The sequence below is a fragment of the Scyliorhinus torazame genome, chromosome 16 (genome assembly GCF_047496885.1).
Source record: "Scyliorhinus torazame isolate Kashiwa2021f chromosome 16, sScyTor2.1, whole genome shotgun sequence".
Lineage (NCBI taxonomy): Eukaryota > Metazoa > Chordata > Chondrichthyes > Carcharhiniformes > Scyliorhinidae > Scyliorhinus > Scyliorhinus torazame.
In genome coordinates this window covers 117,985,671-118,001,318 of record NC_092722.1, presented here as the reverse complement: position 1 = coordinate 118,001,318, position 15,648 = coordinate 117,985,671, and positions in this window count along the sequence as shown.

Below are 15,648 nucleotides of genomic sequence, written 5' to 3'. Positions count from 1 at the left end.
TGGCGGCCACCTCAACCAAGCGGGCAGACCCGTGGCCTTCTTCTCTTGTACCCTCCATGAAATCTGCCACTCCTCAGTCGCAAAGGAGGCCCAGGCCATAGTAGAAGCTGTGCGACATTGGAGGCATTACCTGGCTAGCAGGAGATTCACTCTCCTCACTGACCAACGGTCGGTTGCTTTCATGTTCGATAATGCACAGCGGGGCAAGATAAAAAACGACAAGATCTTGCGGTGGAGGATCAAACTCTCCACCTACAACTACAAGATCTTGTATCGTCCCAGGAAGCAAAATGAGCCTCCTGACGCCCTGTCCCGCGGCACATGTGCCACTGCACAAGTGGACCGCCTCCGAGCCCTCCACGAGGACCTCTGCCACCCGGGTGTCACTCGCTTTTTCCATTTTGTCAAGACCCGCAACCTGCCCTACTCCATCGAAGAGGTCAGGACAACCACCAGGGACTGCCAAATCTGCGTGGAGTACAAACCGCACTTCTACCGACCAGAGAAAGCGCACCTGATAAAGGCTTCCCGTCCCTTTGAACGCCTCAGCATGGACTTCAAAGGCCCCCTCCCCTCCACCGACCGCAACACGTACTTCCTGAACATGATTGATGAGTACTCCCGGTTCCCATTCGCCATCCCCTGCCCTGACATGACCGCAACCACCGTCATCAAGGCCCTCCATAGCATCTTTGCACTGTTCGGGTTCCCCGCTTACATACACAGTGATAGGGGGTCCTCCTTTATGAGCGACGAACTGCGTCAATTCCTGCTCAGCAAGGGCATCGCCTCGAGCAGGACGACCAGTTACAACCCCCGGGGTAACGGACAGGTAGAGAGGGAGAACGGAATGGTCTGGAAGACCGTCCTACTGGCCCTCTGGTCCAGGAACTTCCCAGTCTCTCGCTGGCAAGAAGTCCTCCCGGATGCCCTCCACTCCATCCATTCACTGTTTTGTACCACCACCAGTCAGACACCCCACGAACGTCTCCTTGTCTTCCCTAGGAAGTCCTCCTCTGGGACCTCGTTCTCGATCTGGCTGGCAACACACAGACCCATCCTACTCCGAAAACACGTGCGGGCGCACAAGTCGGACCCGTTGGTTGAGAGGGTCCATCTGCTCCATGCTAACCCCCAGTACGCCTACGTGGCGTACCCCGATGCCCGACAAAATACGGTCTCCCCCCGGGACCTGGCGTCTGCCGGAACTCCACGCACATTCCAGCCACCAGTCCCACCCTCCCCTCCACCGCAGCACCTTACAGGAGGATCGGTCCATCCGCTGCCCCCGTCTAGGCCCCCCACCCACCGACGCCCCCGCAGGCGCTCCCTTCCAAGGCCAGCCGTTTTCCCCACCAGCGCCGTCTAAGGGTGACGAAGCTACCATGGAGACCAAAGCCACGCTCCCGGAGTCACAGACGCCCGAGCCTCCACCGGAGTCACCACCGAGGCTCCGACGATCACAGAGGACGACCAGGGCCCCCGATCGACTGATTGCTTCATTTTAACTGTATTCTGTAAATATAAACCATCAAATGTACATAGCTACCAGACTTGTAAATAGTTACTAAACACCGTACGGAGGTATTACGGTACCTCCATAACTAATTATACCATGTTGTTATGTTTTGTAGTTTCTGGCCACCACCCCCGCCGGACTCTTTTTTAACAGAGGGTGAATGTGGTATTATAGGTATTGCGGTACCTGACAGGCTAAAGCACCATTGGTGGAAACTGTATGCTTTCTATTGGCTAGAGTGTATAATAGCTCCGCTCTGATAGGCGGGGTATAAGAACCCGTGCTGCCCCAGCAGCCCTCATTCTGTACCTGAGCTGCTGGCGGAAACATCTAGCTTATTAAAGCCTTCAGTTGGACTACAACCTCGCTTTAGTGGTCATTGATCGTGCATCAGGTGGAAATGTTTGTCTGGCTCCCAAATTTTTCTCTTTTGGCCTGTTTGAATTTTGCTCTTGGTTTCTCCACTTATCACTTTTCTTATTCACTTTTCTACCTTTTGTTTTTGTCCTTGCTCCCTCTTTCTCTGACTCCTTGCATAGGTTCCCATCCCATAGGTTCTCCACATGTATGTGCGGATTTCCTCCGGGTGCTCTGGTTTCCTTCCACAGTTCAAAGATGTGCAGTTTGGCCATGCTAAATTATCATTTAGTGTTAATGTGTGGATTAGGGTGGGGGAGTGGGCCAAAGTAGAGCCTTCTTTCGGAGGGTTGGTGCAGACTCAATGGGCCAAATAGCCTCCGTCTGCTCTGTATGGATTCTTTTTATCTATTTCTTTTTTTCCAATTAAGGGGCAATTTAGCGTGGCCAATCCACCTACTCTGCACATCTTTGGGCTGTGGGGGTGAGACCCATGCAGACGCGGGGATTTTGTGCAAACTCCACATGGATAGTGACCCAGGGCCGGGATCAAACCTGGGTCTTCGGCACCGTGGGGCAGCAGTGCTAATCACTGTGCCGCTGTGCCACCCTCTCTGTATGGATTATATTACACATATCAAGTCCATTCCTTTTCAATCCTAGTAATCTCTCATTTTCAAATTACAATATTGACTACACACAAAATTATTTTGTTGACTGATAACATTTTGGACCTGTGATGAATTTAAGTTTCTCTTTAATGTAACTGTTTCTGTTGTACGTGCATTTGTTAGTAACAATGCATCCAACTCAACTTGCCACAGAGAACAGAATTTTTGCGTAGCAGGCAGTATTGTTACTGGCCCTGTGGATGTGTGTACAGGCAAGTATGAAAAATGTGAACAAGATCATCAACGAAAATTAATGGTGTACTTGGAAACCCTAAATTCCATTAAGGAGATAATTATGTGGAAAAGTGTTACTCACTACTGGGCCTGTATCCACACAGCAGTCTGGTCTAACCGCTCATGCTGAATGACCACAAATGTAATAAATAAGCCCACAAAAACATGACCTCTGAAAACAGTGGTGCAATTAGACTCTGGAGGTACAAGACCAGCCTTGTTTCCAGAGATAATTTTGTGCCTCCATATGTTACCGTAATCCTGTTGCCTAAGGTTATGCTCCTTGGTGAAGTCATCCAAGCCACCGGCTCTAAATAATTGGAAACTGAATTATTGCAGAACATTTTCTGTTACAATAAAGCACAAGATTTTGCCCTACTGTTGTCTTATGAGGAAAACGATGGCTGACAATGACTGCAGACAACCAAAGAAGGACTATTCTTGACACTTGGGAGGGGGACAGAATGGGATGTGGGGCGAGGGTGGAGGTTGAGCGGGGAGTGAGGTAGTGTGGCGCTGGTAGGAGTGGGTGCGTAGTGGGGAGCAGGATGGTGGTGGGGGGGGGTGGGTTGGGTAGGGAGTTGAGTCGAGTGGTGGGGCGGGTGGGGTTTCGAGTGGGCAGAGGTTGGATGAATGGAGTCAGGATGGGGGAAAAGTGGCAGGGGCAGGTAGAGAATGACATAGGGTGAGTGGGGAAGTGAGGCGGGGGAGTCGAGTGATGGATGGATTGGGGAGTAAGGTTGGAGTGCAAGATCGGGAGTGGGAGTTTTATGTAGTACAGACGGTCTTGTAGGTATACAGCAGTAAGATAACTTTTCATTTATCTATGTTATTTACACTGGAGGGTCTGAGGGGGTGTATACACCTGTCGTGTTAAGTTGGAGTGTTAATGTTAATTTATTATTTATGTACAGTGGGGGAGGGGTTTGGGGGGTTGCTTTTTTAGATTGTGTTTTGTACTTAACCCTGTTGGGTTCTTTTTTCTTTCTCATTTTGGTATTGATATTTTATGAAAATCTTTAATAAAAATTACTTTAAAAAAAAACTTTTCATTTATCACATATTATCCAGCTGTTTTATTACTGATACCTAGGAAATAAATAAACAGGAACACAAAAAATATGTGGGGTGCGATTCAACGGAAAAAAGTCTATGTTTGGTTTTGGGTGTGTTTAGCGGGGTGTTCTTGGTGGCTACAGCGTCAAATAACAACCTGTTATTTAAAGGCACTTGCTGTTTTTTTGGCCTCGGGGGTTTTTCTCCACCGAAGCCACATTGAGCCCAATGGGAAAGGCTCCTCGCAGACCGGGCACCATTTTGTCTGGCTGCCCCGATCTTCCACCCCCGTTTGAGCCCCACCTTCAGCCACACTCCCTATTTCCATCCCCCCCACCATCCCAACCTCGGTATGCAGTGCCAACCTGGCATGTAGGCAAGCTGGCACTGCTAGCCTGGCAGGACCACCCTAACACTCAGGAAGAGCCAGGATGGCAGTGTCAGGATGCCTGGGTGTCACTACTTGGGTGTCATACTGGCAATTCCAAGGTACCCAGGTACCAGAGGGAGTGCCAGGGTGCCATCCTGCCCTGACCACATCTGGGGGACCCTATTGGCGAATATAAAGTAAAGTCACCATAGTCTCATTGGCTGCTTTACCCTTTGAGGTGGAGAGCTGAATGGGGGTGAGTTAACTTAAGGATCAGCACACCTAAGGCGAGGGGCAAGGTTGAGAAGGTAGGGTCTGTCGTGTTGGGTGTTCTGGTTCACAAACAAGCCAACAATGCTGGAAGTGGTGTAACGCTATTTTATTAACTGTTCAACTATGCTAACATACTGTAAACATGGGTATAAGCAATACCAGCTTAACTGTGGACCCTTTCCTATCACTAGCTATGGTGAGGCACTCAGCACATGGTGAATGTCTGTGATGCAGGCTGTGAGCTCTGTGCTCTGAGCTGGCTGCTGCTAGAATGTGCAGGAACTCTCCTGTCCCCTGTCTTTATAGTGCTTGTGCTCTCACTGGTGATTGGCTGCGGTGTTATTGATGCTGGTTGGTCCTACTGCATGTCCATCAGTGTGTGTATGTGATTGCACCATAATGTACTGATGTATATTATGACAGGGTCTTCATGAATAACCTCAACCGATATGGGAATTGAACCCGAATTATTGTCCTCACTCTGCATTGTTACGGCACCCTAGGCTAGTGCACGGTCAATTCCAGCCCCTCTTGACCCGGAGTCGCAACACAATTGAATTAACCAATAATTCTAAGAAAAATACCCTGGGCTGGATTCTCCGCCAGCGGGTTGCTCCATTTTAGCAGCAGCCTGAGGGTTTTCTGATGGCGCGGGGCTGCCCCACAATAGGAAACCCCATTGACTGGCCTGCATAATGGAGCATCCTGCCGGCAGGGTGAAATAGAAATGTGGTGCGGCGGGGCAGAGAATCCCAAAAATTGCAGTCACCTGGTTTGTAAATTTCAACACAGTCACTTTTTATTTATAACAAGAACTATAGTGAAATATGCAGCAAATACAACTGGTTAACTATTATGTGATTCCTAATCCCCCACTTTAACTTTCCCCCATCCTCTACACACAGAAGACAGACAAACACAGAGGGGAGGAGAGGGGTAAAAATAATAAGTAAAAGGAAAAGGAGTCTTTGTTTCAGTTGATTATCTTTAACGGTTATTCATGAAGGCCACGCCTTCTCAACCTTGCCCTCATCTGAGGTGTGGTGACCCTCAGGTTAAATTGCCACCAATCAGCTTGTGCCCTCAAAGATGAAAGCAGCCTATAGTCGTCTGGGACTGTGGCGACTTTACTTTTACATTATTGTCTTTAAGCAGACCTTCCTTCACAGTAAGCTTTCAGATTCAGGTATCTGTTTGCATCCTGTAATGGTTTCACTGTAGATTCATTCAGGTCCCTGCAGTTTCAGAAATACAGCAACACAGCCTTTCTGGAGAGAGAGAGAGTCCTTTCTCCTGAGTGTCCAGGATTCAAACTGAGCTCCTTAGGTCTCTGAAAATTATTCTACTCAAGTAGGACACAATCACCATTGTTACTGGGCAGTCTACGGCCTTTTGACCAATTTGTTAGCTGCCAGACAATCAATCAAACCAAATCCCACCCCATCTCTCGGGCGAGACAACGCCTGGGTTCTGTTCCAAGGCTAGCAGCACCATCTGTTGCAATTTCTTGAATTCTTCATTATCTTTGTTGCTTGACTTAAAGCTATCCAAGGAAAGCCTCACCAAGGATACTGTGTGCAGTTTCACTGACGGTATGACTGTAGGAATACCCTGTCAGTGAAACTCCTCAAACTTTCTGCCGAATTTTCTGTTGTTTTCACTGAAAGAGTGTCCATTAAACATTCATTGATTAAAAGAAATAGGCAAAAATAAAGAAAGGGGAAATAAGATAATCATGGACCAGCTGTCCAACCAATTGAACTGAACTGGCCCCCTAATACGGATGAGGGTCCTGTATTCCGTGCCCAGTACAAGCCTGTACTGTTTCTCACCCAAGGCACCATCGTCTTACCAGTAGCAGCAGCAACTAAAGGGAACAGCAGCTGCTGGAGGTCATCATTTAACATGGAGGTCGGCAGACATCAGGGATTATAAAAGAACTTTGCAAGAATGATGATATATACTGCTCTGTAACTACCCAGACAATGCTTGTCAGTGATTAAGAGCGGAAGAAGTTAAGTCCCTGGAGTGATTGTAAGTTTATACAGGATACAATCCGGCCTCACCAAGGATACTGTGTGCAGTTTCACTGACTGTATGACTGTAGGAATACCCTGTCAGTGAAACTCCTCAAACATTCTGCCGAATTTTCTGTTGTTTTCACTGAAAAAGTTCAAGTCTATAGTTTTACACCATATATGTGCCATTATTGCACTAAATGCAAATTTCTGTCAACCTTCTTAAACAGTGCTGAATTTCACACCTCGTAAAAGGCTTAATTTCCATAGCCTCGCCATTTAATGAAGCTTCCTAGGGTTGCAGACTTGTGTATTCAGTGCAACTTTCCCGTCCTCTGAAAAAAAACAGTCTGGCAGCTCCCCTAGCACTTTAAACAATGTCAGTGAGGAGCTGGTGAGCGACAGAAGGCACCAGTTTCACGAACTGACGAACTCTGGGTTTCCAAACAACCTTCTGCACTTTTATTTTAAATTATTATTACCAGGTTCTTTTTATTGCAATGCTTTCCCCTCTGTCCAGAAAACAAATTCAAACCCCTAGCTGTTCCCACAATCAAATCGACTTTACTCAATAGATGGCTTTCTCCAGAGAGCTAGTGCTTGATGCCATCATTATGGAGGGGGTGTCATCTCAACAGGGTGTCCAGCACAGGAGAATCCAGCATCATTGCTGAGGACAGAAGTCTGTAAGGTACAACCATTCTGGCTGCACAGGTCCATTGAGGATTTTTCTGAAAAGCTGTGCATCCAGTTGCCATTGCCCATCTCTCACAACTTCTTCATGAAGATCTGCAGACTGGCTCCATTACCAAAACTGCTCTGTTTATATGTGTGATCTTCCTGGAGATCCTCTCCACTTTGAGCCGGCAGTTTGTGGTGTCGATGGTAGCCATGATGTGGAGGTGCAAGAAAGCAGACAAGATTAATCACCTGCTAATGCTCGCATTCCAAGCATTGTCTGGCATCTCTGAATCTGTCTATATATGTTTCTGGAACATACCTCTTCATTCACCTGAGGAAGGAGCAGCTCCGAAAGCTAGTGACATCGAAACAAACCTGTTGGACTTTAACCTGGTGTTGTAAGACTTCTTACTGTGCTCACCCCAGTCCAACGCCGGCACCTCCACTTCATGGCTCTGTTTATGGTAATACAGGTAGCAACAGCCCTGCAGGTTACCCTTCCCTTTTCCTGATCAATCATATTCCTATGTGGACACGTTCCATTATGTTGTGTGGTACAACCACTGTGTGAAATGGGATCAACTCAGAATAGATCTAGCAGCTCAAAATTGGGCACCCAAGAGGCGCTATGGGCCATCAACAGGAGCAGAATTGTACTCAACCACAATCTGTGATCTGATGGCCTGACATGACCCTCACTCTACCATTTCCATCAAGCCTCGGGATCAATCCTGGTTCAATGAAGAGCATAGAAGACTGTGCCTGGAGCAGCCCCAGGCATACTTAAAATGATTTGTCAACCTGGTGAAGCTATAACACAGGACTACTTGCATAACAGCAGCAGCAAGAGCATGCTATAGATGCCCAGGAAAAGTGCCCAACGGCCTCAATCGGCTTTTAAATTGAGAATGGTGGCCACTGTCGCCTTTTAAATGAAACAAAATTAGACTGGGTGCAGTCTTCCGGCCAGAAGAGGCAGCAGTGAGCAGGTTAGAAGCCCTGCACGTACACCAGTCGTCAAGCGCCCTGTATGTACGTGCTTTTGGCACCAAATCACAGAGTAGAACTTCTTCCATTTTCTAGCTGCCAGCAAGAAGGGAAAATGGATTGTGAAGATGAATCGTTTTCTTAAATGTAAGAGACAGCCAGAGATTCAAATAGGCAGTATACCTACTGGACAAGATCTCACAACAAATTCTGCTGGAGAGAGCTGCTTAGGCGAGTCCAGGGCAGGACAGAGCAGTGCTAGTGTTAGCTCTCTGCAGAGCCCGAGGTCTTCTGGTTAACAGCCTAGAAAGAAGAAACTTAACTCGGGACAGAGCAGTATAAAGATAATTTCTTGAGGTAAGGTATTGTCAATTGTGCCTGCATAAATATGGATGCAAAGTCGATGTGTGTTATATGCAGGGAAGTGCTGGTCAGTGAGAGGAGAAGTTTCAGGTTTTGAAAGAGAAATGGTGGGTGAAACATTCCTTTTGAGGTTGAGACCGCAGAGTCAGTTATTAACTTACAGCTGACTCCAGATTAAAAGACTATGTTGCTGTAGCTGACCTGTGATACCACATTAAAAATAGGTCAAACCCCAATGAGGCTGCAGGCATTCGGGAGTAACATCTCCCAGGAATAACCAGTGCTCAGTAAAAGACGTATTTTGTTGCTGTTGCCCTTTACGACGACCTACATGTGCGAGGTTGGATTTTCGTTTTCATAAAGATGAAGACAGCACAAGGGAACTGGCTGAAGTCTGCACCTGATATGCACATTGCCCTCTTCTCCTTTGAACCTGATTCAAGTGAGATTGTGAGGCTCCCCTTGCGCATTAAAGGTAAGCAAATGCGGCATGTGTCGGGAAGGTCACCCGGCGTGGGTTACAAAGATCGGCCGGCATGGGTCCCGAATGTCGGCCGGTTGGCAAAGGTGGGTCCTGGGGAAAAAGGTTTGAAAAACTTTGCGATAAACAGAGCTAAGTGATCCTATAATCTTGGCCTTTTGGTGAAGATCAAGCGTAGGATCAACCCAGAATCAGCTGTAACACCTGTTCTTGTCCTCTTGGATCTATCATATCCCTCTTGTTGGGACCATGAATTGGATTTAATTTGAATTTGAATTGTTTTTTGGAGTAAGCAAGAAGATGGATTAAGGGATTGCCCTGTCCTCTCTGTGAATTAGCTTTGTAACTATAAGAAAGGAATTTAAAAAAATTAAAAACTGACCTATAATCAATGGATCAGATCAAATCCCTGCAGTCCTGTTATAGCCAGTCATGAAAGGTAGTGGACAATTAAATAACTAAGAAGAGGCTCCATAAACATCCCCATCCTAAACGGTGCGGGAGCCCAGCACGTGAATACATAAGACAAATTGAAGTACTTGCCATCACCTAAGCCAGATGTGCTGATTGAATGATCCATCTCAGCCTTGTACTGAGGACCCCATCATTATAGGTGTTAGTCTTTTGCAAATTTGATTCACTCTACATGATACAAAGAAACAGCTGAAGCACTGGATACTGCAAAGGCAGTCTTGGACAACATCCCAACTGTGGCATAGAAGACTTGTGCTCCAGAACAAGCCGCATCCTTAGCCAAAATATTCCAGTACACCTAACAACATGGAAAGTTGCCCAGGCATGTCCTGTCTATAAAAAGCAGGACAAATCTAATCCAGCCATTTACCACCCCGAAGAGCTCTGAAGAAGTCATACAAACTCAAAACTCAAACCTTTCATGCCAATGGCACACCCACACCATGTGGAAAGGGGGCATTCAACAGGAAACCCCATTGACAATAGCGGGACCAGAAGATCCCGCCCCTGACCAATGGCAGGCCACCACTGAAAACACAGCGGGGTGCATGGAAAATTCCACCCATTCACCCTATTTTCTCTCTCCACAGATGCTTCCAGGCCTGTTCCAGCATTTTCTGTTTTCCTCAGAATCCAGCATCCGCAGTATTTTGCTTTAATATTACCATCCCAGAAATCTACTCTCAGTCAGAAACACATTTTTTTTAAAATTCATACATGGGACGTGGGCGTCACTGGCTGGGCCAGCATTTAATTGATAGATTGATATTTGTTGTCACACGTACTGAAGTACAGTGAAAAGTATTTTTCAGTGGCCAAGGGAATGTACACAATACGTACATAGTAGACAAAGAGAATAATCGACAGTGTATATTGACAGTGGTGCATCAACAAGTAGTAATTGGTTACAGTGCGGAACAAGACTAAACAAGAGCAGCATAGGGCATCGTGAATAGTGTTCTTACAGGGAACAGATCCGTCCAAGGGAGAGTCGCTGAGGAGTCTAGTAGCTGTGGGGATGAAGCTGTTCCTATGTCTGGATGTGCGGGTCTTCAGATTTCTGTATCTTCTGCCTGATGGAAGGGTCTGGAAGATGGAAAAGCCTGGGTGTGAGGGGTCGTTGATAATACTGTCTGCCTTTCTGAGGCAGCGGAAGGTGTATACAGAATCAATGGGAGGATGGCAAGCTTGTGTGATGTGTTGGGCTGGGTTCATCAGACTCTGCAGTTTCTTGCGAACTTGGGCCGAGCAGTTACCATACCAAGCTGTAATGCAGCCGGATAGATGCTCTCTATGGCACATCTGTAGAAGTTTGTGAGAGTCGATGTAGACATGTCGAACTTCTTTAACTTCCGTAGGAAATAGAGACGTTGTTGGGCTTTATTGCCCAACATCTAGATCTAGGACAAACAGAGTTATTATCTCTGGGTTGTTACCCGTGCCACGTGATAGCGAGACAAGGAATAGGGAGAGAGAGGAGTCCAGGTAGGTCGTGCCTCACAAACCTTATTGAGTTCTTTGAGAAGGTGACCAAACAGATGGATGAGGGTAAAGCAGTTGATGTGGTGTTATATGGATTTCAGTAAAGCGTTTGATAAGGTTCCCCACGGTAGGCTACTGCAGAAAATACGGGGCATGGGATTCAGGGTGATTTAGCAGTTTGGATCAGAAAAGCTAGCTGGAAGAAGACAAAGGGTGATGGTTGATGGGAAATGTTCAGACTGGAGTCCAGTTACTAGTGGTGTACCACAAGGATCTGTTTTGGCGCCACTGCTGTTTGTCATTTTTATAAATGACCTGGGGGAGGGCGTAGAAGGATGGGCGAGTAAATTTGCAGATGACACTAAAGTCGGTGGAGTTGTGGACAGTGCGGACGGATGTTACAAGTTACAGAGGGACATAGATAAGCTGCAGCGCTGGGCTGAGCGGTGGCAAATGGAGTTTAATGCCGAAAAGTGTGAGGTGATTCATTTTGGAAGGAATAACAGGAAGACAGAGTATTGGGTTAATGGTAAGATCCTTGGCAGTGTGGATGAGCAGAGAGATCTCGGTGTCCATGTACATAGATCCCTGAACGTTGCCACCCAGGTTGAGAGGGTTGTTGAGAAGGAGTACGGTGTGTTAGCTTTTATTGGTAGAGGGATTGAGTTTCGGAGCCATGAGGTCATGTTGCAGCTGTACAAAACTCTGGTGCGGTCGCATTTGGAGTATTGCGTGCAATTCTGGTCGCCGCATTATAGGAAGGATGTGGAAGCATTGGAAAGGGTGCAGAGGAGATTTACCAGAATGTTGCCTGGTATGGAGGGAAGATCTTATGAGGAAAGGCTGAGGGACTTAGGCTGTTTTCGTTAGAGAGAAGAAGGTTAAGAGATGACTTAATTGAGGCATACAAGATGATCAGAGGATTGGATAGGGTGGACAGTGAGAGCCTTCTTCCTCGGATGGTGATGTCTAGCATGAGGGGACATAGCTTTAAATTGAGGGGAGATAGATATAAGACAGATGTCAGAGGTAGGTTCTTTACTCAGAGAGTAGTAAGGGCATGGAATGCCCTGCCTGCAACAGTAGTGGACTCGCCAACACTAAGGGCATTCAAATGGCCATTTGATAGACATATGGGCGATAAGGGAATAGTGTAGATGGGCTTTAGAGTGGTTTCACAGGTCGGCGCAACATCGAGGGCCGAAGGGCCTGTACTGCGCTGTAATGTTGTATGTTCTATGTTCTGTGTTCGATCCCTGAGGGCATTTAAGAGTCAACCACATTGCTGTTGATCTGCAGTCACATGTAGGCCTGGCCAGGTAAGGACAACAGATTTCCTTCCCGACGGGACATTAGTGAACCCGATGGATCTTTATGGAAATCATTTCATAGTCATCTTTACATTGTTAACTCCAGACTTTGAAAATTGAATTCAAATTTCACCATCTGCTATGACAGGATTCAAACCCGGATGCCCAAAGCATGACTCTGGGTTTCTGGATTAGTAGTTCAGTAACAATAGCACTATGCCACTGGCTCCCTCCAGTGAGGGAAAGGGTATGTCGACAGTGCTATCAAGTGGCACTTATTCACCAACAACCAATGCTCAATTTCGGTCTCAGTTCCAGGACATCACTGCAGGAGTTCCTCAGATTAGTGTCCTAGGCCCAACCATCTTCAGCTGCTTCATCAATGACCTTCCCTTCATGATAAGGTCAGAAGTGGGAATATTCACTGATGATTGCACAATGTTCAGTACAATTAGCAACTCCTCAGATACTGAAACAGTCTGTGCCTGCACACAGAAATACCTGGACAAGAAACAGGCTTAGGCTGACAAGTATAATTAGCATTTGTGCCAGTCGGGTGCCAGGCAATGATCATCTCTAACTAAAGAAAATCTAACCATTGCCCCTTGACATTCAGTGCCATTACCATTGCTCAATCCCCCACTATTAATATCCTGGGGGTTATCATTGACCAGAAACTGAACTGGACCAACCAGATAAATACAGTGGCTACAAGAACAGGTCAGAGGCTGGGAATTTTGATGTGTGTAACTCATTTCTAATTCCTCGAAGTCTGTCCGCCATATATAAGGCATAAGTTAGGAGTATGATGGAATACCCTCCACTTGTCTGGATGAGTGCAAGTCCAACAACACTCAAGAAGCTCACTGTCAACCAGGACCAAGCAGCCCACTTGATCAACACCTCGATCACCACCTTAAATATTCTCTCCCTCCACCACTGACACACTGGGGACAGCAGTGTTACTATCTACAGCAGCAACTCATCAAGACTCCTTTGACAGCTCCTTCCAAACCCGCATTCTCGGCTACTTCGAAGAACAAAGACCGAGGGTGCATGGGAATAACACTACCTGAAAATGTCCCTCCAAGTCACCCTGCATTCTGATAGGGAACCATATCACCGTTCCTTCACCGTCGCTTGGTCAAACTCCTGGAACTCCCTCCCCAACAACATTGTGGGTGTACCTCGAATACATGCACTGCAGCGTTCAAGAAGGTGACTCATCATTACTTTCTCAGGGGAAATTAGTGATTGGCAACAAATGCGGACCTTGCCAGTGATGATCACACCTCAGGAACAAATAAGAGCCAGGACTTTCCATGGCATTATTAGATTTCCCAATCTATTCCTGACTTACTGACATTTTGAAAATGAAATGAAAATCACTTATTGTCACAAGTAGGCTTCAATGAAGTTACTGTGAAAAGCCCCTAGTCGCCACATTCCAGCGCCTGTTTCGGGGAGGCTGTTACGGGAATTGAACCATGCTGCTGGCCTGCCTTGGTCTGCTTTCAAAGCCAGCGATTTAGCCCTGTGCTAAACAACCCCTTTTGATGAATAACAAATCACAAATCAAGCGCCCAGTGTATTGCAAAAGAAACATTAATTTTATTGCAAGCATTACAGTTTCCATCTTCAAGTTCTTGCAGAACTGCATCAAAACATTTCAATTAGTTTACCTGGGGAAACCGGAGCGCCCTCTGTTGGTGAATGGCATAACAACAGAGTAACTGTGGTTAACTGACATTGAGCAAATTCTGGATTCCTGGCTTTGGAGAGAGTGGAGGAAAGCTGAGGAATTAGCAAGCAACTTCAAGGAAAATTCAGTTAGGAATGTTTACATGAGGAAAGGCCATTTGGGTGAAGGCTTTATCACCAGATTAGTATTCCAAATGGTATAAAAATTGAGCACTGATAAACTGTTTGAGAAAGCAACATCATATTTGACTTATTAACATGGAGAAACAGTCAGGAGGGAGTTACCCTGGGAGTCCTCAACATCAACTCTGGACCCCATGAAGTCTCATGGCTTCAGATTAAACATGGGCCAAGAAACCTTGATTCAATGGCGAGTGCAGGAGAGCATGCCAGGAGAAACATCAGGCACACCAAAAAATAACATGGTGAGGCTACAACACAGCACTACTCGCGTGCCAAACAGCATAAGCAGCAAGTAATAGACAGAGCTAAGCGATTGCACACCCAATGCATCAGATCTAAGCTCTGCAGTCCTGCCACATCCAGACGTGAAAGGTGGTGGACTATTAAACAACTCACTGCAGGAGGAGGCTCCACAAATATCCCCATCCTCAAATATGGAGGAGCCCAGCACATCTGTGCAAAAGATAACGCTGAGGCATTCGCAACAATCTTCAGCCAGAAGTGCTGAGTGGATGACCCATTTCAGTCTCTTCCGGAGGTCCCCAGCATCACAGATGTCAGTCTTCAGCCAATACGATTCACTCCATGTGATATCAAGAAACAGCTGAAGGCACTGGATACTGCAAAGGCTATGGGTCCGAATATATTCCAGCAATAGTACTGAAGGCTTGTGCTCCAAAACTTGCCACACCCCTATCCAAGCTGTTCCAGTACAGCTGGTTCTACCTGGCAATGCGGAAAATTGCCCAGGTATGTCCTGCACACAAGAAACAGGACAAATCCAACCCAGCCAATTGCTGCCTTTTCAGTCTACTCTCCATCATCAGCAAAGTGATGGAAGGAGTCATCAACAGTGCTATCAAGCAGCACTTACTCAGCAATAACCCTGCTCACGGGCGCTCAGTCTGGGTTCCACCAGAGTCACTCAGCTCCTGACCTCATTACAGCCTTGGTTCAAACATGGACAAAGAGCTGAATGCCAGAGGTGAGATGAGAGTGACTGCCCTTGACATCAAGGCAGCATTTGACCGAGTATGGCATCAGCGAGCCCTGGCTAAACTGGAGTCAATGGGAATCAGGGGAAATATTCTCGGCTAGCTGGAGTCATACCTGGCACAAAGGGAGATGGTTGTGGTGCATGGAAGTCAATCATCTCAGCTCCAGGACAGCACCGTAGGAGTTCCTCAGGGCAGTGTCCTCGGCCCAACCATCTTCAGCTGCTTCATCCATGACCTGCCTTCCATCATAAGGTCAGACGTGGGGATGTTCACAGGTGACTGCACAATGTTCAGCACCATTTGCGACTCCTTAGATAATGAAGCAGTCCATGTCCAAATGCAACAAGACCTGGACAATATCCAGGGTTGGGCTGACAAGTGGCAAGTTACATTTGTGCCACACAACTGCCAGGCAATGACCATCTCCTACAAGAGAGGATCTAACCATCGTCCCATGATTTTCAATGGCATCACTATCACTGAATCCCCC